Source organism: Canis lupus, chromosome 12, assembly GCF_048164855.1.
Source record: "Canis lupus baileyi chromosome 12, mCanLup2.hap1, whole genome shotgun sequence".
NCBI classification, from domain to species: Eukaryota; Metazoa; Chordata; class Mammalia; order Carnivora; family Canidae; genus Canis; species Canis lupus.
In genome coordinates, this window is record NC_132849.1 from 31,488,523 (window position 1) to 31,514,677 (window position 26,155).

At 39.9% G+C, this 26,155-nt stretch overlaps 1 long non-coding RNA gene across 18 annotated transcripts in view; it reads left to right on the plus strand.

Moving 5' to 3' along the window:
- The window catches only part of LOC140601463 (uncharacterized), a 660,248-nt gene that overhangs the window by 36,231 nt on the left and 597,862 nt on the right, over positions 1–26,155 (plus strand). Inside the window, exon 3 of one of the 18 annotated variants that reach the window (XR_012004464.1) lies at positions 412–571. The exons of 16 other annotated variants lie outside the window; for them this stretch is intronic. This is a non-coding gene — a long non-coding RNA (uncharacterized lncRNA). The remainder of the gene's footprint in view (positions 1–411; positions 572–26,155) is intronic. One more of the 18 variants, XR_012004465.1, reaches the window with a different exon arrangement.

Below are 26,155 nucleotides of genomic sequence, written 5' to 3' on the forward strand. Positions count from 1 at the left end.
TTCCTTCCTTCCTTCCTTTCCTTCCTTTCCTTCCTTTCCTTCCTTCCTTTCCTTCCTTCCTTCCTTTCCTTCCTTCCTTTCCTTCCTTTTTTCTTTCTTTCTTTCTTTCTTTCTTTCTTTCTTTCTTTCTTTCTTTCTTTCTTTCTTTCTTTCTTTCTTTCTTTCTTTCTTTCTTTCTTTCTTTCTTTCTTTCTTTCTTTCTTTCTTTCTTTCTTTCTTTCTTTCTTTCTTTCTTTCTTTCTTTCTTTCTTTCTTTCTTAGTAGACAGAGCCTCAAGTCTGAGTTCTTTTTAGCTTCTGAAACTCAGCAATTGCCAGAATATTTTTTAGCACCCAATGTTGAGTTCAGGACTCTAAAGTGCCTTCAAGCATGCCAAGCATGGGTTGACAAAATATTTCTTCTTTCTTGCAGACATACCAGTGGCTCTGGGCCTTTTCTAGGAAGCAGTGTTCAAGAATTCAAACCTAATCACAAATCCCCTGTGGGTGGACAGGAGAAAGCAGACATCTGGCATCCAGAGATAGGAAACAGAAGCAACATGGTCCTGTCAAGTAGCTTTCTACAATGCCTTGTTAGAATTCAATTCTCTTTATCTTAAGAAGTAGTCATGAGCTGCTTAATTTGAGATTTTTTGGAAAGCAAATCATACTTTTGGCAAAAAACAAAAAAGTGTGTCAACCATCTGGCTAAATCAAAGTCATCAGCGTAGAAAATGGAGCTTGTGCAATGGAAAGAGGCTGTGTGGTATGGGAGAATGAAATCTGAATCGGGGTTCTGGTTCCCACCCTGCCACCAGCTGCTTATGTGTCCTGGTTCAATCACTTAACCTTGGATTTTCCTCACCTGTTCTAACAGAGTGGGTTTTGGTAGGACTAAGCTGGGACTCTTGGTGAATAGAGTTAGGAGACATTGCTAACCCCAAGTATCTATTAACAACCACTTACTTGCAAAGGGCCTAGGAGAAAAGGACTTCATTGCTCTCCACAGCTGGGTTTCAAACATTTGTAGACATGTCTAATCTGGTTGGTACATGTGTAATGTCTCTGATTTGAGTCCTATCCTAGGTGAGTGATAAAAGCCACAGAGAGAGAACTAAACAGAAGGAAGAAGGAGTTGGGCAAGGAGAACCTGATTTTAAAATGAGACATACATCACTGGGTACTATGCAGTAGCAGAATCTCGAACTCATCTAGTTATCCTAGGACAAAGCTTTCCTTTGTGAATTTAAGGTGCTGTATCAATAAACTTTTTGAAGATCCTTCCTCCCATAGCTGGGTATGATATAGAAGGAACAGTACCCTTCTCATTTTGGAAGAAGGGCTTGTTCTTATGGGTCAGGACCACATTTCACCTCCATGACACCATCATGGGATGGGAACCATGGCAGTGGCCATGACCACACATCTAAGTCATGAATACATATAAGCATCCTGAGGGTTACAGGGGAAAGAGGAAATGGTAACATCTAAAAGACAAGCCTTCCTATCATCAGAAAGATAAAGGCTTAGAGCCTTTGAGATTTAGGTAGATAGAAATATTCAGCTTCCATGTAAGAGGATGTGGTTGGAGACATGACCTTTCAACTCGATTCCAATTCTAATCTTCAGTATTTCTCAGAACCTGAGGGAGAGTTCAACCTAAACTCTCACAAATGTAATAATAGTGATAGTGTTTGTTGAGACACCTACCTTGTGCAGGCATTGTGATAACTACATTCACAGTGAGTCTGATAGATAGAAGACAGTAAACTCAGTTTAAGATGAAGAATCTGTGGGCAGCCCGGGTGGCTCAGTGGTTTAGCGCCACCTTCGGCCCAGGGCGTGATCCTGGGGTACCAGGATCAAGTCCCACATAGGGCTCCCTGCGTGGAGCCTGCCTCTCCCTCTGCCTGTGTCTCTGCCTCTCTCTCTCCGTGTGTCTCTCATGAATAAATAAATAAATCTTAAAAAAAAGATGAAGAATCTGGAAAAAAGTTAATTTGCCAAACTTAGTGAGCAAGTGGTATTCAGATACTTGTGATCCCAGATCTTATGCTCTTTCTACTCTACCACGTCCTGGGGGCAGGGATTGTTTTGGGATGGCCTTTTGACTGTAATTCACAGGATGCCCAGAAGATGTGGCTTTCCCCAGGAAGCCACCATGTCAGAGCCCTGAGGTGAGATTTCCAGGGAGAAGGATGAGCCAGGACAAGCTGCTGCAGAACCTTTACATCAGTGAGACACCCTGGTGGCCTCTGTGATTGCTCCAGGGTGAGGGCAGTGGAGGATGCCTCCACTGAGTTACATTTCTGGGCATTTTGTCATCAAGACCAGACCTAAATGAAGTAGTGAAATGGGAAGATAGTAATGGCCATGACAACAACAATAGCAGGAGCACCAACATTGTTTCATGCTAAAAGTTGAGTGAAATACTTTATAAATCTATTTCTCCCTTAATCCTTATTCTTCATGAATATCATTATTTTGCAGTTGAGGAAACAAGGGCACAGGAAGATTAAGCAAGTTGTTTGATTACGAAGTGCATAAGCGGCAGGCAGAGTGAGGACTTGAACCCAAGTAAATGGAGCCCCAAAGGGATTTATGCAGGGGTGCCTGGGTGACTCAGTTGGTCAAACGTCTGACTCTTGATTTTAGCTCAGGTCATGATCTCAGGGTCATGAGATGGAGCCCTGTGTCAGGCTCTGTGCTGAGTGTGGAGCCTGCTTAAGATTCTCTTTCCCTCTCCCTCTGCCTCTCCTCTCCATTCTCTCTCTCTCAAAAAAATGAAATGAAACAAAACAACAAAGCCAAAGGGATTTATGCAGAATCACTATCATGTCATGCCTCTCTAGAATAATACTCTCTTATCCTCTTCTTCCCTGAATCACCCACACCTCCTTCTTGCTCTGCATATGGGACCCTCTTCTGAAAGATCAATGGGCTCTAGTGCCCTCCAGCTCCAGCTGTGCTCCTCATTTATAATCCTACAGAAGACACTGCTTTGGGTCATATACTTCAGGGCTGCAGAGGAAAAAGTTGAGATTTTTTTGTGTGTTTTAAAACGTTTCTACTTTAGTCAACTGTTTATATTTACTTGTTCAATAATTAGTACAGGAAAAAGGCAGGTAAAAAAACAAAACAAAACAAAACAAAAACCCCCAAAAGGAAAAAGGTGATTTTCAGTAACCCCAGGAGGATCTGATCTGAGTTTTTATACTGATTGACTTGCTATAACAAGCTCAGTGAAGTAGTTGTGGATTAAATATTATAAAATGCAATTTCCTATAACAAATAGTGATTGCTAAATGCAATTTCCTACAACAGACAACTAGGTGAGTTTTATAGTCTCAAGGTTAGACTATAATACCCATTATATAAAAAATACTGCAAGAGACCTTTATGTAAAACTACTAAATTTTGTGATTGCAAAGTACAGAAAAAGTACAAATCTGACAAAAAAAAAAAAAAAAGCATTCTACCCTTCAACCTATCTTATGTTTGTATTCTTTGTGGCTTTAACTTAGCTGACTGGCAAATATTTTCTAGTTCCTCTGTTATCTATATAACAAGCTGTAATTTGCTCTGTGCAGAATATTGTCAAAGTTTCATGTGAAGAGTTCAAATCTTTTCAATCTCACAAAACTCTGTCAAAAAACTGGTGGTTTCTGAATTTCTTAGAAAAAAATTGTTTTAATTTCTTCCTCCAGCTTTGTTGAAGTGTAATTGACATATAACCTTGTGCAAATGTAAGGTGTACAATGTGATGATTTGGTATAGCTCTATGTTGGGAAGTGATTACCACTATAAAACTAGTTAACACTTCCATCAGTCACATAATTACCATTTTGTGTGTGTGTGTGTGTGTGTGTGTGTGTGTGTGTGTTGTGAAAATATTTACTCTTTCAGCAACTTTTGAATATATAAAACTCAATAATTGTTTTTTTTTTTAAACTCAATAATTGTTAACTGTAGTCACTGGCCTGTACATTAGATCCCCAGAACTTTAATTTTAATCAATGATTAATTAGAGCTTGGGGTTTATAATTTTTGACTTCTGTAGTGTAAATTTAAAAGATATTTGCATTTTGACTTGTCTCTAGTTGAGAAACTATATCTTTGATCCCCATCTAAAGGAATTTTGAGCATCACCCAAGGAAAAGTACTTTTTTGTGTGACTTTTCTCATGGTTTTTGAAATCCTGACATCCAGAAGTCCTTTCTGAAGCTGATCCAGCAGGTCAGGTAATATGGGCACCGTTTTCTCAAAGCTGACATGACAGTGAACAGGGAGGCCCAATGAAAAAGTGCAGAGGTTGGGAATATAGGCAATGGTGCACACATGGGGTTGCTGTAAGGTTGCATAAGCCAGAATATGAAACAGAGGGGATGCTGAGTCCTAGAATAATGACCATCTGGGCTTGAATTTCTTGATACTTCACTTTCTTTAATATATTCTGTGAAAAAACTATATTGATTGTGTGTTCTAGACACTGTGCTAGGATTATGGAAATAAAGGTTAGCAAAGTAGACCAGTTGTTCTCAAGGGACCTATGGCTTAATGGGGAAAACAGGTAAATGAGCAATTACGGAAAGGTGTGATAAGTGTCATGATGGAGAAAGTATGTATGGGAAAGGTGTTAGGAGAACAAAGCGGGGGCATCACATGGAGGTCAGAAAGTGGCATTATCTGAGCCTTTCTCTTTGACCTATGAATTATTTAGAAGTGTGTTCATTAGTTTCCAAGTGTTTGGAGATTTTCCTGTTATCTTTGTTAATAATTTTTTTTTGATTTTTGGTTTTATTCCATTTTAGTCACATAACATATTATGTAAGATTTTAATATTTTAATTCTTTTAAATTTATTGAGACCACCAGAATGTGGTCTATCTTGTTCTATGTTCTGTGGATACTTGAGTATTCTGCTGCTATTGGGTAGAGTGTTCTACAAATGCTGGTTAGATGTTGTTGATTTCTTTTACATCCTTCTGATTCTCTGTCTACTTGTACTATTTATTAGCGTTTGAGGGGATGTTGCAGTTTGCAGCTACACTTGTGCAATTATTTCCTCTTTCAATTCCATCAGTTTTTACTGTACATACTTTGCAGCTCTGTGGTTTGGTGCACTTACATTTAGGATTGCTTTGTCCATTCATTCATTCATTCATTCGAGACACACACACACACACACACACACACACACAGAGGCAGAGACACAGGCAGAGGGAGAAGCTGTCTCCACACAGGGAGCCCGACGTGGGACTGGATCCCAGGTCTCCAGGATCACACCCCAGGCTCAAGGTGGCGCTAAACCGCTAAGCCACTGGGGCTGTCTGGATTGCTTTGTTTTACTGGTGAGTTGATCCTTTTGTTATTGTGTGATGTCCCTCTCTGTCTTTGGTGATTTTCTTTGCTCTGAGGTCAATTTTATCTGGTCTTAATATAGTCTTCTTTGCTTTCTTTTGATTAATGTTTGTGTGACATATCTTTTCCCACCTTGTTGCTTTCAACCTTTAACTTTTGGTCCTATTTGCATTTAATGTAATTATTGCTACAGTAAGGTTTAAATCTACCATTTATCTTTTTGCTTTCTGTTTTTCCTCTGTTAGAATTTTTCTTTTTCCTGTCCTCCTGTGGTTTACTTGAACATTTTATAGAATTCCATTTTGATGTTAACACCAAACCTATTGTGTTTTTGAGTATTTTTCTCTGTAGAGTGTTTCTAGTGGTTACTTTAAGTATTACACCACACATACTCACATGGACACACACTTATATGCACACACATTTACAGATACATGTGCATGCCCCCCCCATCTTATCAAATCTCCTGGTGTCATCATTTTACCAGTTTTGCAGATAATGTAAAAATCTTAACTCCCTTTTGGTGTCTTTTTTTCTTATTTATAATAAAGATGTCTTAAATATTTCCTCTACATACATTCAGAACTGTATCAGCAAGTAGTATAATTTTTCTTTAACTATCAAGCATACATCAATTGTAGTTACCTATATTTCTGCTTATTATGTTCATTTTTGTTTGAAGATGTATTTATTTATTTGAGAAAGAGAGAGAGAGAAAGAGAGAGGGTACGAGGAGGAGTGGCAAAGGGAGAGAGAGAGGGAGAATCTCAGGTAGACTCCCCACTAAGGGCAGAGCCCAGCATGGGGCTTGATCCTAGGACCCTGTGATCATGACCTGAGCTGAAATCAAGAGTTGGCCCTTAACTGAATGAGCCACCCAGGTGCCCCCATTATGTTCTTCCTAGGGGATTCTTTGACTTCTCTGGAGAAAGACAACAAGGTGAAAAATATGTGACTGATCAAAGATTGTGACCTACCCTAGAATATTTTTTTTTTCTTGGAAGCTGCCATTTTCCTCAGGAACCCTCACTATAGCATGTAGCTCATGTTTTTATGCTGTGTGTGGGGGATTTGGCTTTTCTGTTTATGTGAGTTTTGATAAATACAACCAGGCTGTACACTTAGCTTATGTCCCAGCAGGCACTGGAGAGGCAAGTTTGTCAAATGTAAATTAACATATGTAATCTTAACATACTTCCAGTAACTGGTTTAATATGTGTGCTGTTGACAAAGAAGTCTCCCAGGTAATAAATGTTGAATGCTTAGGAATAAAACATAGACTTAAATCCCAGCCAGAAATTTAGCTCCTGAAGCCAAGATTTGGGCAAAGAGACAAAGTGGTTGTTTTGCTATTTTGTTTTCAACTCTGGATAATTAGTCAACTAGATAAAGAATCATAGAATGATAAAATCTTTTTCTAGTTGAGTTCTCATTAAAGAGAAGTTTGATTAAAAATAAAAAGGAATACATTAACTCATTTTAGGATAAGTATGTATATATAGTTATCATATATATGTAAATATATTTCAGAAAGGGGAAAAAAAACCCTCACTATTTTTGAATACTGTAATTGGCTCAGTCCTGAGGAGAAACAGTCTTTTTCCTTTTTTAATTGAAATATTATTGACATATAACATATTAGTTTTAAATGTGCAACATTATGATTCAAATATATATATTGCAAAATGATTTCCACAATAAATTTAGTGTCCATCACCACACACAGTTACAAATTTGTTTTTTCTTGTGATGAGAACTTTTAAGATCTACTCTCTTAGTAACTGCCAAATGTACAATACAGTGTTGTTAACTACGGTCACCATATGTACATTATATTCCCAGGACTTATTTGTAGAAACCCTGTCTTAATGAGTAAAAATGTTTAAAGTATGGAATGTTGGGATGCCTGGGTGACTCAGTGGTTGAGCATCTGCCTTTGGCTCGGGGCATAATCCCGGGATCTGGGATCGAGTCCTACATCGGGCTCCCTGCATGAAGCCTGCTTCTCCCTCTGCCTATGTCTCTACATCTCCCTCTGTGTCTCTCATGAATAAATAAATAAAAATCTTAAAAAAATAAAGTATGGAATATTTGGATGGATGTATAGTGTTAATACTTCGAAGAATTAATAACTAATGGAAGATTGCTGAACAAAAATCCTGATATATTGGTTTTAAGGAAAAAATAAGGTAATTGTCATTCAATGTTGATACACAAGGAAGTTTCTCATGTGCTGTAATTTGGTTACTGAATGAAAATAATATTTTCATTTATTATGTTAGTGCTATTAATCTGTCAAGAAAGTCTTCCTTTTTTATAGTTCACACTTCAAATTAAAGTATGTTTGAATTAAAGTTTCTCAACAGTGGCACTACTAGCATTGCAGTTGGGTGATTTTTATTTTATGGAGCTGCCCTGTACATTTGAAGATTTTTAGCAACATCCTTGGCATCTACCTACTATGTGCCAGTAGCAACCACTCCCACCCATCAGATGTGACAAATAAAATATCTGTAAGCATTGCTAAATGTCCCCTGGGGCAAACTTTATTCTTTTTGAAAATCGCTGATATAAATTATTGGAATAGCCAAACAGTGCAGTTAAAATGACTACATCTTATTGAACATCTGTTATTCTACAGTGAACATTAGAGAAACGATGCCTTGAAATCAGGGTCAGTGATGTTTAAGTAGGCCAAACTTGATGGCATCTGGGGAACTCCATTTCCCTGCTCATCCAAGGACTGAGTTTGGATGATTATAGCAGACTCCTTGGTTTATATAGGCTTTCATTTTCCTCTTTTCCTTGGCTTGGTTTTCCTTTCCTTGGGTTGGTAGATAGCCTATCTGCTCCAAGATAACTTAGAACAAAGTATACCTCATTATATTCTACATAATAGTTTAAGGATACCCATGTTGGCTAAATACATTGTTGATTTAATTACTGTGGCATTGAGTAAAAAGGTTGGACCACTTCTTTCTGAGTTAGTGCTTTATTGACCTTTTCCTTATAGCTCTTCTTCACCCTAATGACACATTCACTAATTTTAAAAAGAGTAATTTCTCTCCAAAGATTGATAATTCAATTAACTATTTTGATCGAGGGAGAATTTATAAGTCTTTGCCAGTTGGGCTAATTGTTCATTCTAGGCTTTTAATTGTTCCCTGGCTAATTTCTTTTTAAGAGGAATCTGAACTAGCCTTTCTTTTGCTCATTAGGTGCTTGGCAGCTTCCCAAAGTAAGCAAGGGTTGACTTCTGGTATGTGGTTCTTAGTACACTGGAGATTTTTGTAACTCCTTGATGTCACCCACTGTCCTCTTGACTTCTTCTAGGCCCAGATTTCTTCCTTTTAGGATGTTCCTTGCCTTTTTTTCTGGGCTAATAACATAACTTTATTTATTTTTAAAAAAGATTTTATTTATTCCAGAGAGAGAGAGAGAGAAAGAGAGTGCAAGTGCACATGCATGAGCAGGGGGAGGGGCAGAAGGAGAGGGAGAATCTCAAGCAAAATTCCTGTTGAGCATCTCACAACCCTGAGATCGTGACTGAGCTGAAATCAAGAGTCAAGGATGCTTAACTGACTGAACTGCCCAGGTGCCCCTGGGCTAATAACATACAAGCTCAAGTGAGGCTCAGGGCAGTGAAAATTATCAGCTTTTATTTTTACTGCGTTTAGTGTTGCCATTTTAATGTAAACTAGAAAATGGCCAATGTGGGGCATGTTCAGTGTAAGGATTGAGTGGGTAGGGAGTGCTCTAGGAAGTGACCAGACATTTTGGTTTGCCTGGGACTGAGTGTTTTCCCAGGACATGGGACTCCCTTTGCTAAAATGAGGAAAGTCTCAGGCAACCTGGAATGACTTGGTCACTGTAGGGATACTACTGTAGTCCAGATGTCTCAGGATTCAGCAGCCTGTGTACTCAAATATGACCACATAGTCAGCAATACCTAAAAATCAATAATTCTGAATCCCTGCATCACAACTGCAGGAACCTAGTCTTCTGAAAGTCTCCCAGATTTTTCTTTTTTCTTTTCCAAAAGATTTTATTTACTTATTTGAGAGAGAGAGAGAATGAGCAGAGGGGAGGGGGGAAGCAGGCTCCCCAATGAACAGGAATCCTGACATGGGGCTCCATCCCAGGACTCTGGGATCATGGCCTGAGCTGAAGGCAGATGCTTAACCAGTTGAGCCACCCAGGTGCCCCTCCCAGATTTTTCTAGGAGTTTCCAGACAGTGTCTCATTTGTTCTCTGAAATGAGGGCTTCTCCCTCTCTCTCCTCTCACCCACTCCCTCATTTTCTTTCCTTACTTTTCCATTTTCCAGCAGTGGCCTGCAGCCTGCAGCCTGCCTAAAGGAATGCCTTCTGATTGCTACTATTGTTGGAAATGTCTTTGAAAATACTGGTGCACATTCTGAGCTGGTCTTTCTGCTGCTTTGTAGCTAGCTAGCTTTCTCCTGTGGGAGGTTCCAGATTCCAAAGCCTTCAGGCAATTCAGAATGCCCAGAAAGTCACAGGGTCCTTTTTACTCTTGGGTCCACTCCTCTTTTTTGCTGAACTTTGTTTCCTCCCTTCCTTCTATTATCCTTTTTATACTCCCCTCGCCGCTTATTCTCACATATTCCTATGCCTACAAAATGGAGAATCAGAACTGCCCATACAACACCAGGGGGCAGGGGGATGTGTGTGTGTGTGCGCGTGTGTGGTCTTTGTTATCTCTCCCACTCACTCAGAAGCTTCTTTTATGCTCAGCCAAGCCACTGTCTTATATAACTATGAAGTGGAAGGTTTTTCTAACCCAAGAGTTTCTTTTCAGCCCCCAGCTGCTTAATTAGAACCAGTTTAGGCTGTCCCTTGCTCCTGTGGCTATATGGTAGGAGTCTGGGCCTTTATCCATCAAATTCAGAGTTACCACATAGCCATCTGGACAGGTGGTAGGAGGTCAAGAGTACTGTCATGTGCTGCATCAATTGATGCACTGATGGTTTTAAAAGTACTGAATTACAAGGCTGCTATCAGTGACTCAAACTCTCATTTCTCTATTAGTCACCCCCACTGTAACTTGGGTCATTCTCATATCTTTTGTAAAAACAGCAGATGCAAAACAAGCTATCAGTTAGGAGAATTTTGGTTGTAGGGATCCCTGGGTGGCGCAGCGGTTTGGCGCCTGCCTTTGGCCCAGGTCGCGATCCTGGAGACCCAGGATCGAATCCCACGTCGGGCTCCCGGTGCATGGAGCCTGCTTCTCCCTCTGCCTGTGTCTCTGCCTCTCTCTCTCTCTTTCTCTGTGTGTGTGACTATCATAAATAAATAAAAAATTTAAAAAAATATTAAAAAAAAGAATTTTGGTTGTAGGTAGTATAAATTTTGATTCAAACTGGCCTAAACAAACACAACATTTATTATCTTGTAACAGTAAGTCTATGAGTAAGGTAAGCTTCAGAGTTGATTGATCAGTGGTTCAGAAACATCAAGAAGCCAGATTGTTTCCATATCTGTGATATGTAATCATACGTTGTTTCATCTTTTCTTTTTAATGATATTATTTATTTATTCATGAGAGACACACAGAGAGAGGCAGAGACACAGGCAGAGCCTGATGCCAGACTCCATCCCAGGACCCTGAGCCAAAGGCAGACACTCAACTACTGAGCTACCTAGGTGTCCCCATTGTTTCATGTTTAGACTAGTTCTCCTCTTGGTTGCAAGATAGCCACCAATAGAAATTGGGAAAACCTGTGCCCTTGATTTCATGCTTTAGAAGAAAGAGAGAGGGAGAAGAAGATAGGGAGATTGGGAAAAGAAGGAGAGAGTGAGAGAGGGATGCCTTTCTCAAATATGGGATGAAAAGTCCTTTAATCTGATTGGACCTTTAGGTCAGTGAGATCACAGGTGAATGCCATCCACTGATTTGTTTAGACTAATTGGAGTCTATGCCCCAAGTGAGCTTCTCCAAGTCACGTGAAAGGTGGATGTGTAGTTGAACAAAATTGGGATTCCTTTAGGAAGGAGGAAGAAAGGAATGGAATGCTCAGTAGCCAACTGAGCAACCCCTACAAAGACAATTCCATTTTATGCCATTTCTCTATCCCTGTGATAGCCTTGGTGATTCTGGAACTTTTGTGATATCCTCACACTTTGGCAGTATGAAGAGTGTAAAGAGGGTGGGTTTTGGAATTCTGGGGACCTAAATTTGAGTTAATAGCTTTGTGGTCTTCTAATTGTCTGACTTTAGACAAGTAAGGTAACTTTCTTAAGCTTCTGTTTCCTTATCTGTTAAAGAGCTCAATGCTATTGATGATGGAACATTGTTGTGGGTATTTAAGATGTATGTAAAGTATTTATTATAGAACTGGGTACATAGTAACTACTCAAGTAATGTTAGTTTCTTTGCCTTCCCCTGCCCCATCCGTACCAATAAGCCATAACTGCCTATTGACTCCCCATCCCTACCCATCTTGGTCAGCTCTTAGAGACACTTATTTGCAATTTTTTCTTTTTTGGACTGTACTACTGGGCTGCCTTGGGCCATCCAGGGGGCCAGCAATGAGGGTTATATGTCTAGTAGTCACCTGTTCTAGGTGACACAGATTGTGTAGTATTTGGTTCTCAGTGTGTTTCCTGATGGGCTGGTAATCTAGGGGCTCAGGCCAAGACTCCATTCTATCTAACATTGGGTTCTGAACTTTCATGAGTGGGTCTTCTCTAGGATTGAGGGACTCCTTATTTAAAACTATACTCCTCTCTTCTTCATACCCAAAATTTCATCAGTTCTCTGGTATCAGGTTGCTATAGATAGAGCATGGGATTGCAGAGTGCAGACCACTTGGCTATTATTTCAGTGCAGGTTTGGTGAGGGACCTTGGACAAGTTACCATATGTACCCAGTTATGAAAGTAAGAGTTGCTACTTTCTGCCTGTCTTCAGGGAATGTGGGAGGATATATGAGAAAAAGAAAGGAATGCAGGGGAAAAAGAAGGGTCCTAGATTGGGACTGCAAAGGTTATGGGGTCATCTGCTGTCTTGTGTATGATCCTCACATCTCTCTGTGCCTCCATTTTCCAATTGGTAAAATGGGATAATAATAAATATTTGACTTCTTAGCCTAATGGGCAGAGTCAGAACAGCTGTAGCAGTCATGAGAGAAGAGAAGACGTGAAGTGGGTGAGATAATGTGTGCCTGGAGGCAAGCACAGGGAGGGAACAGAACAGGAGGTGGCTGTGTGGGGGTGATGTTAGCAGATGAAAGCAGAGTGGGAGCCACAGAGGTCCCAGCCTAGCTGTCTCTTTCAGGAGATAAAATGGCTCCTGGTGAATAGTGGTGATAAATTGAGTTGGAAAGAAGTGAGGAGAAGTGGGAGGGCCTATAATGCCATAGAAAAAAATAAACAAGAGGGAATTGTTCCAGCCTGTTTGACATAAGTAGCCTATTTTCCTCTAAATTAAGGTTGGTCTCAGAAAGAGAGAACAAAGATCATCCAAATATAAGGCATAAAATGGAGGACTCAAGGAACAGTGAACAATCTCTTTACCATTAGCAGGAAAAAGTCAAAGCAGAGGTTATCAATGGGTTATGCTTTAGGTTCTTAGACTATACAAAGCAGTGGAATCCCTGTAAAGGCAAGGGAGAGGAAAAACATGCTTGAGGATGGTGTATTCCTGGAAGGTTCCACAGCTACTTTTACTTGTTGACCACAAGATAGTCATATGGCCACACATAGCTGCAAGGGAGGCTGGAATACAGCTGTGTGCCTGGTTAAAATTTCTATTACTATGGATACTGGTGGACGATTGGAATTCTCTGTCCCAAGGATTAAATAAGACAATGTGTGTGAAGCAATTAGCAGAGTGTGCAGGACAGAGTAGGCATTCAGTGTGTGTCAACTATTGTTTCCACCCATTAATTACATCAGGGGCAGAAAAAGTAAAATGCATGGCAAAGAGGATAGCATGGTAGTGGGGACAGAGGTGAATCCTTTTCTATTCCTGAAGCCCTCAGGAAAGAAGCTTCTTCTACATATCATATAACAGAGGTATGAAAAGAAATAAGAGTTTGACCAAAGATTGGAGGTTCACAGTTGTTCTTTAACATTTCTGTTTTGATAATTGATGTTTCAAAGGCAGATAATCAAAATGGAAATGTGCTATCCTGGAACAGGGAGTAGGGTAGAGATAAGGCTGAAATGTGTTTAGATGTTTTAAGGAACTTTTAAGTGTATTTACATAGCAACCTGGGAATGTTTTCCTTTCTTTCTTTTTTTTTTTTAATTTTATTTATTTATTCACGAGAGACACACACACACAGAGAAACAGAGACATAGGCAGAGGGAGAAGCAGGCTCCATGCAGGAAGCGGGACACGGGACTCAATCTCGGACCTTTAGGATCATGCCCTGGGCTGAAGGCAGTGCTAAACTGCTAAGCCACCGGGGCTGCCCTGGTAATGCTTTTCTAATACAAATTCTGAGAGGGAATTAGACAATATGTATGAAAGGCTTTAAACTCCTAGGAGGATAAGTACTATGCAAATCTAAAGTGTGGGCATTATTAATAACAATAGTTTTAATATATGTCAAGTACTTTGCCCTTCAAAAGATGGGGGTGTTATGATCACAAGAAAGAGTGGGGGTAGGACACAGGAGTTCCCAGTGGAGTGGCCTGCCCTTTCCTAGTGGACTCACACCTACTGCCATCAGCTAATCTCACTGCTTAATCACGGGCCAGAAACACTTCCTTTTTCTGTTCCTTTTCTCTCCTCCCTCCCTACCAGAGGGAAGAATACTCCTCAATTTCCTTTTTTCCCCTTTCAAATCCCATGAGGAGTTTTGGCCCTTGATGTAGGCCTAACTGACTAGCAAAGCCAATACATTCTTGGAGCCTCTGTTTTTCTTCTGTAAAAATGTAACAATGGTACCTGTCCTTGGTGTATGCTCAGACCTAGAACTCTATCCTGCATTGGATTTCAAGCTAGAAAAAGTGTTTCCTACTTATCAATGCAGTTATTTTGGGTAAGCCATTTACCATCTTTATTTTATTTTATTTTTTTTTCATTTACCATCTTTAAACTGTTGGCTACTCTATTTAAAAAAATAAGTGATAATTAAAAGCAAGCTAAGAGGGTATTTGTGAGGATCAAGTCAAGCATACAGAAATGGTTCAACACACATAAAGCTCAGTACAAATGTTATTATCTTACAAGCAGAGTGGAGTTCCAGTTTACCAGGTAAGTGAGATACAGGAATACACTGCAGTTGATTCTGCTTGCAAATGCAAATTTGGTTGCCTCTGCCTTTTTAGGAATAAGGGTATTTCATAGAGTTATCCATTTATTTAATAATTCTAACATTTTTTGTGTGCCTATGAAGTATAAGCTTCTATCCATCCTAGGCATTGGGCACAACAATCCCTGCCCTCATGAAACTTAGTCATATGGGGGAGAGAGAAGATAAATAAATAATTAAATGTATAATTCTAAATTGTGATGTGCTGTGAAGGGAATTATTAGGGCTGTTGGTGGAGAATTCTGGAATGTGGGCTGAAGGGGGCTGCCTCTGTGTGCCCTTCTTAGATGCGGCTCTCTGAGCTGGAAGGAACCCTGAGACATCACCAGTCATTCCTCTCATCCTTGTTTGGAACTCCACTTAAGAGTCCCATGCTCAAGGAAGCGAATCTTATTTTAGAAGAGCTGCTTCATCATTGTTTTGTTGCCACCTGCCTTCTACCCTGCTCTGGGGAGAACATACCACTTCTTTTGCCCCCTTTCTGGGTCTGGGCCTTGGAATCTGTCTCCTACCACCTGCATCTCACCCTCAGCAGAGGACCAAGTCTCCTGGTTTATCAAGGAAAGGCCCTTGTCTACGCCTTCACCATGTAGCTACCAGGCCAGCTTCTGGGAGGCCAGCTCCGAAGCCTGCAGGCTGATGTATACCAGAAACAGTCATTTTGGAGCTGACTAGGTTTTTAGCAGGAAGCTAATGGAGACTGCTTTCTTCTCATGCATGCCTCCCTGGGAGAACTTGGCACTGCCTTAGGCCGGCCCACTCAGTATCTGCCTTTTGGATCAGGTGTTCTCCAGGGAGTCAGCCAGAAGCTTGTTGGCAATTTTTTCCTTTCTCAGCTTTAAACAAGTCTGCCCTCAGAGATAGACCAAGTAATTTCCATGAACTAGAACTGGGCAGTCACTTTGAAGGGTAAAATAAGTGGCAGGTGTTTACATGATCTTGTTACCCTGGGGGTCTAATGGTCCATTTTGGTTGGCAAAGAGGACAACAATTTGAGAGGCTAGGGGATGTAATGAGTTGTACCCAGGTTGGGGGTCACAATACTTGGACTCCGCTCCTAACCAGATGGTGACTTTAGGTAAATCACTACACCTCCCTGGTCTCAATTTCCTTATTTGTAAAATGAGGGGAATGGTATAGGTGATGATGTCCCTAGATTTTTTTCTACAACAAATAATGAGATTTTACATTTTCAGATCAGTCATTGAAAACAATACTAGTCTTTTGTTCTTTTTATTATTATTTTTTTTAAAAAAAGAGTGGCCAAGAAAGAGGCTAATTGCTGATGAGATAACATTCGATCTCACAGTTTCTGTAGATTGGTGGCTTAAATTCTTTGTGACTGATATGTAGTTTCTGCAGATCTGTAAGACCCTACCCCACTCCCACCCCTACGTTGGCCTCCAACCCCTTCCTCATTGGTAGATTCAAGAAAGTGAGTCAGTTGTTCTTCCAATCACCTGTGTGTAAGGAGGAGGAGGGAAAGTCAGGTATTGGGTGGACAGGCCAGATTGGCACAGAGAATTGGAGTTGTTGGCCTGAGACCACCCCCTTGGTGTACTGCCAGTTCTGTCCCACTCCATGTGCGCTTCTGGAATATGTCACTCCAGGCTTCTCTGCCAGGCTGGAAGGTGGGAGGAGAGGGAGGTCAGCATGCTTGTATGTGCTTCCTCCTGCTTTGGCATCTGTTCACATTCATGACTATGGCTCTCCCACAACTCCGGCCTACACTGGGCTCTGGTAACGATCTTCTGTTGCTTTCCCCTTCATCTCTGGGGGTATTAAGAGCTTCCAACTGGGTGCATTTGTTCCCTTAATCCTGCTCAGATTTCTACAAATAGTCTCATGTGGGGTGAATTCTATTCCTTGTCAGGACATGCAAAGCAACCAGGAATTAAAATTATATTTATTTATTTTTAAAAATATTTTATTTATTCATGAGAGAGAGAATGAGAGAGAGAGAGAGAGAGAGAGAGAGAGAAAGAAGCAGGCTCCATGCAGAGAGCCTGATGTGGGACTCAATCCTGGGACTCCAGGACCACGCCCTGGGCCAAAGACAGGCGCTAAACCACTGAGCCACCCAGGGATCCCCTAAAATTATATTTATCTGTGGTTTTCAATCATTCCTGAACATTAGATTTTCCTGGAGAGTTTAAACAATACTGTGCTTGGGCCCTATCTCTAGAGATTAAGATTTAATCAGTCCAGAGTAGGACCTGGGATTGATATTTTTAAAAAGTCTCTAATTTGCAGCCTGAATTTGAAACAACAACTACCACTGATTGGTATTTATTGTTGGCACTAGAAAAATGCACCTATTTTCTGATTATCAAGGGTCATTCATTCCCTTGGTTATAGAGACCCACTCTTTTTTTTCCTTTAAAGGTTTTGTGATACAAAATTTCACATATATACAAAAGTGGAGAGTAGAATAATGGATATGCATGTACCCATGACTCAAATTCAACAGTTGTCAACTCATGGCCTGTCCAATGTAGTTGTACCCTTTTATATGTTGACCAGCAACAATGAGTGTTCTGGTGGCTCTGACAACCTTACCAACATTTGGTGTTGTCAGTCTTTTAATTTTTGTCATTCTGGTTGGAATGGAGTGATATTGTGGTTTTAATTTTCACTTCCCTAATGTCTAATGATGTTGACTACCTTTTTACGTGTTTATTGGCCATTGTATGTGTGTGTATTCATTTAAAAATGTCTGCATTTATTTTGCACATTTAAAAATCAGTCTGTAATATTTTTATTGTTGATTTTTTTTTTTTTTTTTTTTTTACAGTTTACAGTTTTATTTAGGGCAACTTACTGATGCGGCATCAGACAGGGAACGATCCCGGCAGCTACACAACTATTCTCCATAAAGTCCAGACCTTAGTCCACAGATTTTATAGAGCAAGGAGATGCAGAGGGCATTGTGTTAAGGTCAAAGGCTTTCACATGTAGCAGACCTCATGTCACAATCTGTGTGGTGGGGTGAGGGTGGGCACATAAAACTGTTATCTTAAGTAGTTCTCTAAAAAATTAACTACTTAATGAGGATATGCCATAGAGGATATAGCAATTAACAATAGCACAAAAATGTACACCATGGTTCAAAGGTGCAACAAGTACACCTGCTACTATACTTTATGTGTCAGGTCATAAAAGTGAAAACAGTACATTGGATACAAACAGATAACCTTATCCAGCCATAGGTGAGGATACAGACCAGAGGTGGAGTTAAGGCAGTCCTGAGCTGGGAATAATGCAAAGTCATACATCTTTACGTAAAACCGGCCTTAGAATTGTATCTTTTGCTTGCCTCTATGGCATTGTTATCATGTGTCACATTTCACTATGCTATGTAAGCATAGTGATTTATTGCTGATTTGTATAAGACATTTCCATATACTGAATACAAGTTTTCTTTTTTAATTTTTGTTTGTTGGTTACATATGTATGCTGAAAATAGTTTTCCTCAGTCAGTGATTTATTTTTCTTAGTGATACTTTTTGATGAACAGAAATTTTCAATTTTGATGAGGTCTAATTTATCAATTTCTTTCTTTTATGGCTTGTGATTTTTGTGTCTGGTTCAGGAAGATTTTGCCAGCCCTGAATCATGAAGATATTTTTCTGCGAAATCTTCTAGAAGTATTAGGGGTCTGCACATTGCTTTTAGATCTCTGATCCATTTTAGGTTAATTTTTGTGTGTGGGAGGAGATTGAGTTGATGTTCATTTTTTTTCCTGTTTACATACCTATTTGTTCCAGCAACATTTGTAAAAAAAGATCATTTTCACCCTTTTAACTGACCTGGTAAAATCAATTTGTTGAAGTCAATTTGCTGTTGTGTGCTTATTTCTGGAGTCTATTCTGTTCCACTTTAAGTATTGATTAATACAGCTTTATAGTAAGTCTTGAAATAAGGTGGTACAAGTCTACTTTATTCTTTTTCAAGATTACTTGAATATTATACATCCACTGGATTTTCCTATAGATTATTTATTTATTTATTTATTTATTTATTTATTTATTTATTTATGATTTTATTTATTCATGAGAGACACAGAGATGCAGAGACATAGGCAGAGGGAGAAGCAGACTCCCTGTGGGAACCCTGATGAGAGACCTGATCCCAGGACTCCAGAATCACAACCTGAGCTAAGGCAGATGCTCAACTACTGAGCCACCCAGGTTTCCCCCTCCTGTAGATTTTAGAATCACATTGTCTATTTTTTCAATGTTGCTTTTGGCATTTTTTGATGTAACATTTAATTTATAGATCAATTTAAGGAGCTTGGACATCTTAACGATATTCATCCTTTTAGTCCATGAGGCTAACATATTTCTCTGTATATTTAGATCTCTTACAATTTTTTCAAAAATATCTTATAGTTTTCAGTGTAGAGATCTTGCATGTTATTTCAATAGATTTATTTCAAAGTGTATGTTATTGTTACTAAAATGTTAAAAAATTTTTGTTTTAATTCTTTGGTGCTATAGGTAGAAAATTCTAGCTCCTGGTAATTCCTTTTTTTTTTTTTTTTTTGTAAATTTTGTTATTGGAGTTTGATTTGCCAACATATAGTGTAACACCCAGTGCTCATCCTGTCAAGTGCACCCCTCAGAGCCTGTCACCCAGTCCCCCCATCCCCCTGCCCACCTCCCCTTCCACTACCCCTTATTCATTTCCCAGAGTTAGGTGTCTCTCATGTTCTGTCACCCTCACTGATATTTCCCACTCATTTTCTCTCCTTTCTCCTTTAATCCCTTTCACTATTTTTTATATTCCTCAAATGAATGAAACCATATAATGTTTGTCCTTCTTTGATTGACTTACTTCACTCAGCATAACACCCACCAGTTCTATCCACGTTGAAGCAAATGGTGGGTATTTGTCGTTTCTAATGGCTGAGTAATGTTCCATTGTATATATAGACCATATCTTCTTTATTCATTCATCTTCCAATGGGAAGCTCCTGGTAATTCCAACATAATTACTCATTTGCATTATCTGACAACAGTCTCAAACCACAAATACCAAAACTATAACCAATAATATAATTATTGAAATTAATTTAAGCAACTTTTCAGATCCTTTCTGTACTATGTAGGGGTCAGCATATTATAACTATGAGTTGGCAGCCTGTTTTTGTCACTAAAGCTTTATTAGAACATAGCCATGCTCATTCCCTTACATACTGTCTATAGCTGCTTTCTCACTGTATCAGCAGAGTTGAGTACATGCAAGAGAGACTATATGATTCACAAACCTAAAATATTTACTATTTTTTCCTTTAAGAAGAAGTTTGCTGATCCCTGACCTAAACAAGATTTCTCAATGAGGACAATATTGACATTTGGACCAGATAATTTTTGCTGTGGGGAGCTGTCCTGTGTATTACACAATGTTTACCAGAATTTCTGGCCTCTGATTATTAGATACCAGTGTCAATTCTCACCCCTCAAGAGGGAATTGCCAAATGTCTCCTGGGGTCAAAATTGCCAGTCGTTGAGGATCAGTGCCCTAAGGTGTATCCCACTAGGGATAGATTGCCAAATTACTGTATTACCAAGTTTTTTGGAACATTTCCTTTTTGTGTGATTATGTCATCAAGCTGATACATGCTTAGATCCATTTAGTTAATTTTGCTTTTGAATCTTAGCTTTGCTTTGAAATTTAATTTGTTTTATAATTTTATAAAATATATACATGGTTCCAGAGTCAAATCTATAAAACAATTGAAGAAATCTAGCATTTAATTCTGTACCTTCCACTCTGCTTTTTATCTATTGCTGTAAGTAATCATGAAGAAAGTTTGCTTTATCTTTCAACTGTATGTTTCTTTCTCTCTTTCTTCTACTTTTTTAAATATCAAAAGTCTGGGCCACTCTCACCAGGATAAGGAAAAGGATGGATGTATTATTTAGGCACATCAGTATGACAAATACCAAGCTAGAATGTATGTGTGTGTGTGTGTGTGCATGTGCACGATTGTGTCTGAATGTTTTGACACATGCCTTCTGAGCTACCTTAGGTGCCTTCCTCATTTTGTCAGTTATTGTCTGTATCATTTATGGTTCTAGTAGCAAGCAGATGCCATAGCAATGGGGTAAGAGAGGAGACTTAGTAATGTATGGGAAGGATTAAGGGAAACCACTAAGGGGTAGTGCATCATTCCAGGGCTAGGAGGTGAGGAGCCATTCTATCCATTGGCCTGAGCAGCAAGGGAGGAGTGATAACTGCTATTGTTAGAGGTGTGCACCCAGCTCAGCTGACTAGTAAGGAGGGAGCTAGATGATTTTAAAACCTGCTATTATTTTCTTCTTTCCTCCTAGTACCCATTTGGTACTTCTGAATGTCTGGATCTAAGTAATGCCAAGGGCAAGCAAATCTACTAATGCAGTTTATACTTGTCCACCTTCCACAGCAGAGTTGAGAAAGATTGATAGCAGATTTGAAGGGGTAAAGGGGAAATAACCAGCACATTGTTTATTTACCTACTTGTATGGAGGAAGAGAATCAGCATCTACGGAACAGTAATCATTCTCTAGGCTGTATGCCAGACACTTAGACTGTTCCTGTAACACTCCTATCCCTCAGGGGAAGAAGCGCTCAATGACTTATGCCAGGCCAGAAGTGGGATTCAGAATCTGCTGGCTCATTTCAAAGTCATTATTCTGTGCATTACACCATGATGACCCTAGTAATATATGTTGTATATTGTGCCCAGGGACACAAAAAAGTAGAACTTCTGTGCTGTCTTGGGTAAACACATTCTTTCCTGCAGTAGAGAATAAAAGAATAGGGAAGAGGTCACCAACTCCAGAAAGCTGTCTTCTCTGGATTAGAGGAGAATATGGGGCTGATAATGACCTACTTGCAAAAATGGGGAACTAGAAACCAAAGGCAATTCAGTAGTCATCAGTGGTTAGTGTGTCCATCCCAACTGGTGTCTTTGTAAGTGTATCCTTCACTGGGTCCCTTCTCATAAGTTCTTACTTGGCATTCACAGAGCCTTGGCGATTGTGGATAAAACTGTATTTCAATATAACTGGTCCCTTTGTGATAGAATGTATTTTATTTGTGTATTTATAGATTTTACTGACTGATATAAACATCCCCCCATGCAAAAGATGAAGAACTTCTGTGTGATAAATAACTCAGCATTGGTTAGTCATAAAGGGCTTTAGTTTTAATGAGAATGTGCTTTGAAATCCCACATTCCTTACATAAGCCCGGAGAGGTGCTATATGTGATGCCCAGCCTCATTCTTCTAAGTGGGCAAGGAAAAGTCAATGCTTTCATTAAGTAGAGACCAAAGAAAGCAAGCATGCCAAGAAATATTTCATTGAGAAACATTTATTGTAATAAGTGATAAAAAACAAATAAGGGGCTGTAGCTATATAGTTTCCCCTCCTTTTCTCTGCCCAAATATTAGATCTTGCCTTATAGTCTTGCTTTATTTTGACAGGTAGGTTTGTTGTTCTTGGCAGACACAGTTGAGGTGAGGTGAGATTGGAAGACTCAAGGCCTTGCTGACCCTGTGCATGTGTTAAATCATAGAAGGACTAAGTCACAGAGACATAGAGGTAGTAGCACTATAGAGCCCCTGAGATTCAACTTCCTATCTAATGAAGGACTTTCTTGCATAACTTGGGTGATGGTCAGTCATCTGGCCTCTGCTTGACATGCTAGAGATAGAGAACAACTCAAAGACCCTATAAGGCCCAACACTGCCTTAACAATAATGAAATAGTAGCAATACCACTGCTAATTTCATTTATTATTTACTGTATGCTGGGCACTATGCTAAGCACTTTAAGTGCATCTCATTTAATGAGATTATTTTAAATGCATTTACATGGTCTCATTTAATTCTTAAAACGACTCTACGGGATTGGTGATACTAGTTTCATTTCACAGGGGGTTGAACTGAGGCTTAGTGATTTGCCCTCACAACTACTGTCACAGGTATGAATGTGTGCATATATGTTTGTGTTTGTATGAGTATGTGTGTTTGCATGTATAATAAATATGCAGTGCTCTGCTACTTCTCCCACAAGTACAGGCCCAACACACGCTGCAGTAGATCTGATAGGACACTATCATGGTTGTCCCAGACAGGCCAATCATTTGGTGACTTTTAAAACTTATTTGGAATTTTCTAGAAATCATATTTTTTTCTCCCAGATAACTTATTGGGAAGTTACAGAATATATGTATCCGTATCCACCATATTTCTTTAACTCATGTTGATCTAGTATGAATCCAGGCAAGTGTCTTGGAGATTATGATCTCAAATGCTGCTTGGTTTGATTTGCCTCTTAATCCAGCACCAGATGGCAATTTCAGAGCCTGTAGGTCGGACATTTCTAGGTAGGAGATTTCCTCTTGGTATTCTTTCCTTCAGTAGCTGACTTGAAGGTGAATGGTGTTCTGGATGAAAAGGGGATCCTCATCCTAGAGACCACTTTTCTCGTCTGTAAAATGATGCGAGCAGGTTCAGTGGTACCTCAGGTCCTTTCTGGCTATAACCTTGTGTGAATCTATGAATCTGAATGTGAAAATATTAACTTGGGGGTAATAGAGAACACAGCACTATTGGCTTGGCAGATAATGGAGAAATTTTATCACAGATATAGTTACTTTTATCAAGTTAACTTAATTACTTATCATTGCCAAAGAAAAATGAAACTATTGTTTTCCCTTAAGGCTAAATGCTGAACACTTGACTAGTGCTGAACTTTTTATTAAAGAAGGTACTTTGTAATTTTTAGTGTGACCACTGGATGGCACAATTGCTCCACATTGTTAGTAAAAAACACAACCGACTGCATCTTCAGTTGGGTTGTGTCTCCAGGTTGCTGAATGTACTGCTCAGTGAGCAGAATACACAGCTGGAAAGGACTTCTGGAATTATCTGCTTCAGTCTATATTATTTTGTCTTATTTTAATTGCACAAATGATACATAAATACATTTTAATTGTAAAGATTTTATATATGCCACTCTTCTCCTTCTGCTCACTTCTGCTCTATTCCCCACCCCTAGAGAGAAAAACCTGTTGTTAACTCGTTGGAGTATTTCTTTAAGGTCCTTCCTATACATGTATACTCACATATATGTACATGTACCTTTTTTTCCCCAAAGATTTTATTTATTTATTCATGAGAGACACACAGAGAGAGGCAGGAACACAGGCAGAGGGAGAAGCAGGCTCCATACAGGGAGCCCGACATGGGACTTGATCTCATGTCCCCAGGATCAGGCCTGGGGCTGAAGGCAGCGCTAAACCGCTGAGCCACCCGGGCTGCCCCCATGTACATACTTCTTAATAAGCATCTGCAATCTCCTCATATTATCACTGAAGAAGGACACACCGTAGAGTTTGGAGCCAATATTGTTTTATGGAAAAAGCCTGTGCTTTGGAGTCCTACAGACTCCGTTATTGAGCGCTCATCTGAACCCCATTTCAGGAGTAACTATTGCAAACTATTCAGGTGTACTAAGTAAGATGAATACATGCAAATGCGCCTAGCTCAGATGGCCTGGCCATAAGTGTTAGTTTCCTTTCCTATCACTCTTTGCCAAGTTCACACAATTGATGAGTGGAAAAGCACAATTCTCTTCATCCTGTGCCTCTGAGGAATCTTTGGAAGATGTGAATACATATGTACACACATCATCATATGCAAACTCTAGCTTAATGACCCAGTGACCCATAAGTACAAATACTGCTGTTGCCAAAGCCTTCCCTGGCTACTGTGTGCCTTGCTTCAGTCCAAGTTCAGGGATGAGCTATATTTGAAGGCTAGAGGGAAATGCCAGTGTGCAAAGTGACACAGGAACTCAGAAAAGTTCAACTGCCCAGGGCTCAAGTTCAGATTCAGCTTAGCAGGGTAGACCTGTGCAAAACTCCTATGTCCTCTGTACCCAAGCTTCTTTATCTGTAAAATCAGAAAGATGAATTTGGGCCCCAGTAGAGCTTGTACTAATGAGAAGAGAAATAAGGCATGAAGCTCATGATGCTTTTCTTTTTGCATTATTTTACGGAAAACTCAAAGCCAAATTGAATGCGAATTGAAACCACTCTCCTTGTCCCTGGGTTTCTGGGGTATGTGTCTCCCATTTCATGGTTTTATCTTGGTTATTATTGTAATGGTGTGGGCTGTGGATCTATAAAGGTGGTGGTGAGGAGATAGGCTGACTTGCTTGCTGATCCAGGCATGTGAGGGCTTCAGGCACTGGAGTTTGGGATACCATGGGTCGGAAAGGATTTGGATTCTTTTTCAAATGCTCCACTCTCAGTTTTCCATAACAATCCCTATATTTCATTTGGCCATTTTAGAAAGTACTTTCAGGGACGCCTGGGTGGCTCAGTGGTTGAGCACTTCTTCTGCTCAGGTCATGATCCCGGGGTCCAGAGATGGAGTCCCACATCAGGTTCCCTGCAGGGAGTCTCCTTCTCCTTCTGCCATTGTCTGCCTCTCTCAGGAATAAATAAGTAAAATCTTAAAAAAGAAAAAGAAATTACTTTCAGATGTGTATTTGAAAATAGTTACTTAAAAATAAGATCTCAAAATCTCTGAGGCTTGATTGAAAAGCAGCAGGCACACATGGACATTAGTTGAGTGGTGTTTTATGAAAATGACATGACCTTAAAAACATTTAAAAAACAAAACAAAACCCAGAGTAACACCTTATCTGTTTCAGTTAAGAAAACTCTTTCCTGAAATACAAAGCTGACTTTAGAGGAAGCTAGATGGCAGGCAGCACAGGTCTTAAGGGCAGGCTAGAGGCTTTGTAGGTTGATGGATTTGTTCTGTCCCTGAGCAGACCAAGCTTCATCAGATGGGGGCAGATCCTTCCTTGCTTGTCCTTGTCTGGTTCTGCGAGGCTCACTGAGTGATAGTTCTTTTCTTCCTTTCACTGTGGATGTGGATCTTACTTATGGCCTCTTTATGGCTTTCCTCAGGAGGAGAAAGGGGCTATATAACTCACCTTGGAGGTCACAATTGCATTGTTGCCATCTTGCTCTGCTGCTGTTCACGAAATGGGAACTGTCTCTCTCCTTGTTCATATCCTGCCTAAAGTGACTGAAGGGTCACAGGGTTCCTAGGGCAGGGACCTGGAATTCCCTGAAGGGGATTATCTTAGGGCCTCCCTGGTCCATGTTTGACTCCTGGATGGCACTTCCTGAGGGATCCATTTTCTAATGAAGAAGGCAGGATGAAGAAACAGACTTCAGAGCACAATCTTTTGATCACTCTTCCAAGCAGCCCCATTATTGTTAGTCCTGGACTTAGCTTGCTGTGGGATAAACAAGAATGACCAGTGCCACTTTGGCAGGTTTTCTCCCACTCCCAGGCAGGTGAAATGGGGAAGCAGCTGAGGCTTTGGATTTTAAACATGTTTCCTGTCATAATGTAAATGCCAAGCTTTCTAATGAGAAGGAAATAGATGATTTGTGGCATAGTGGAGTTTATGGAAGAACTCCACATCCCAGCAGAAGGGATGGGAAATGAGTTTGGACAAAG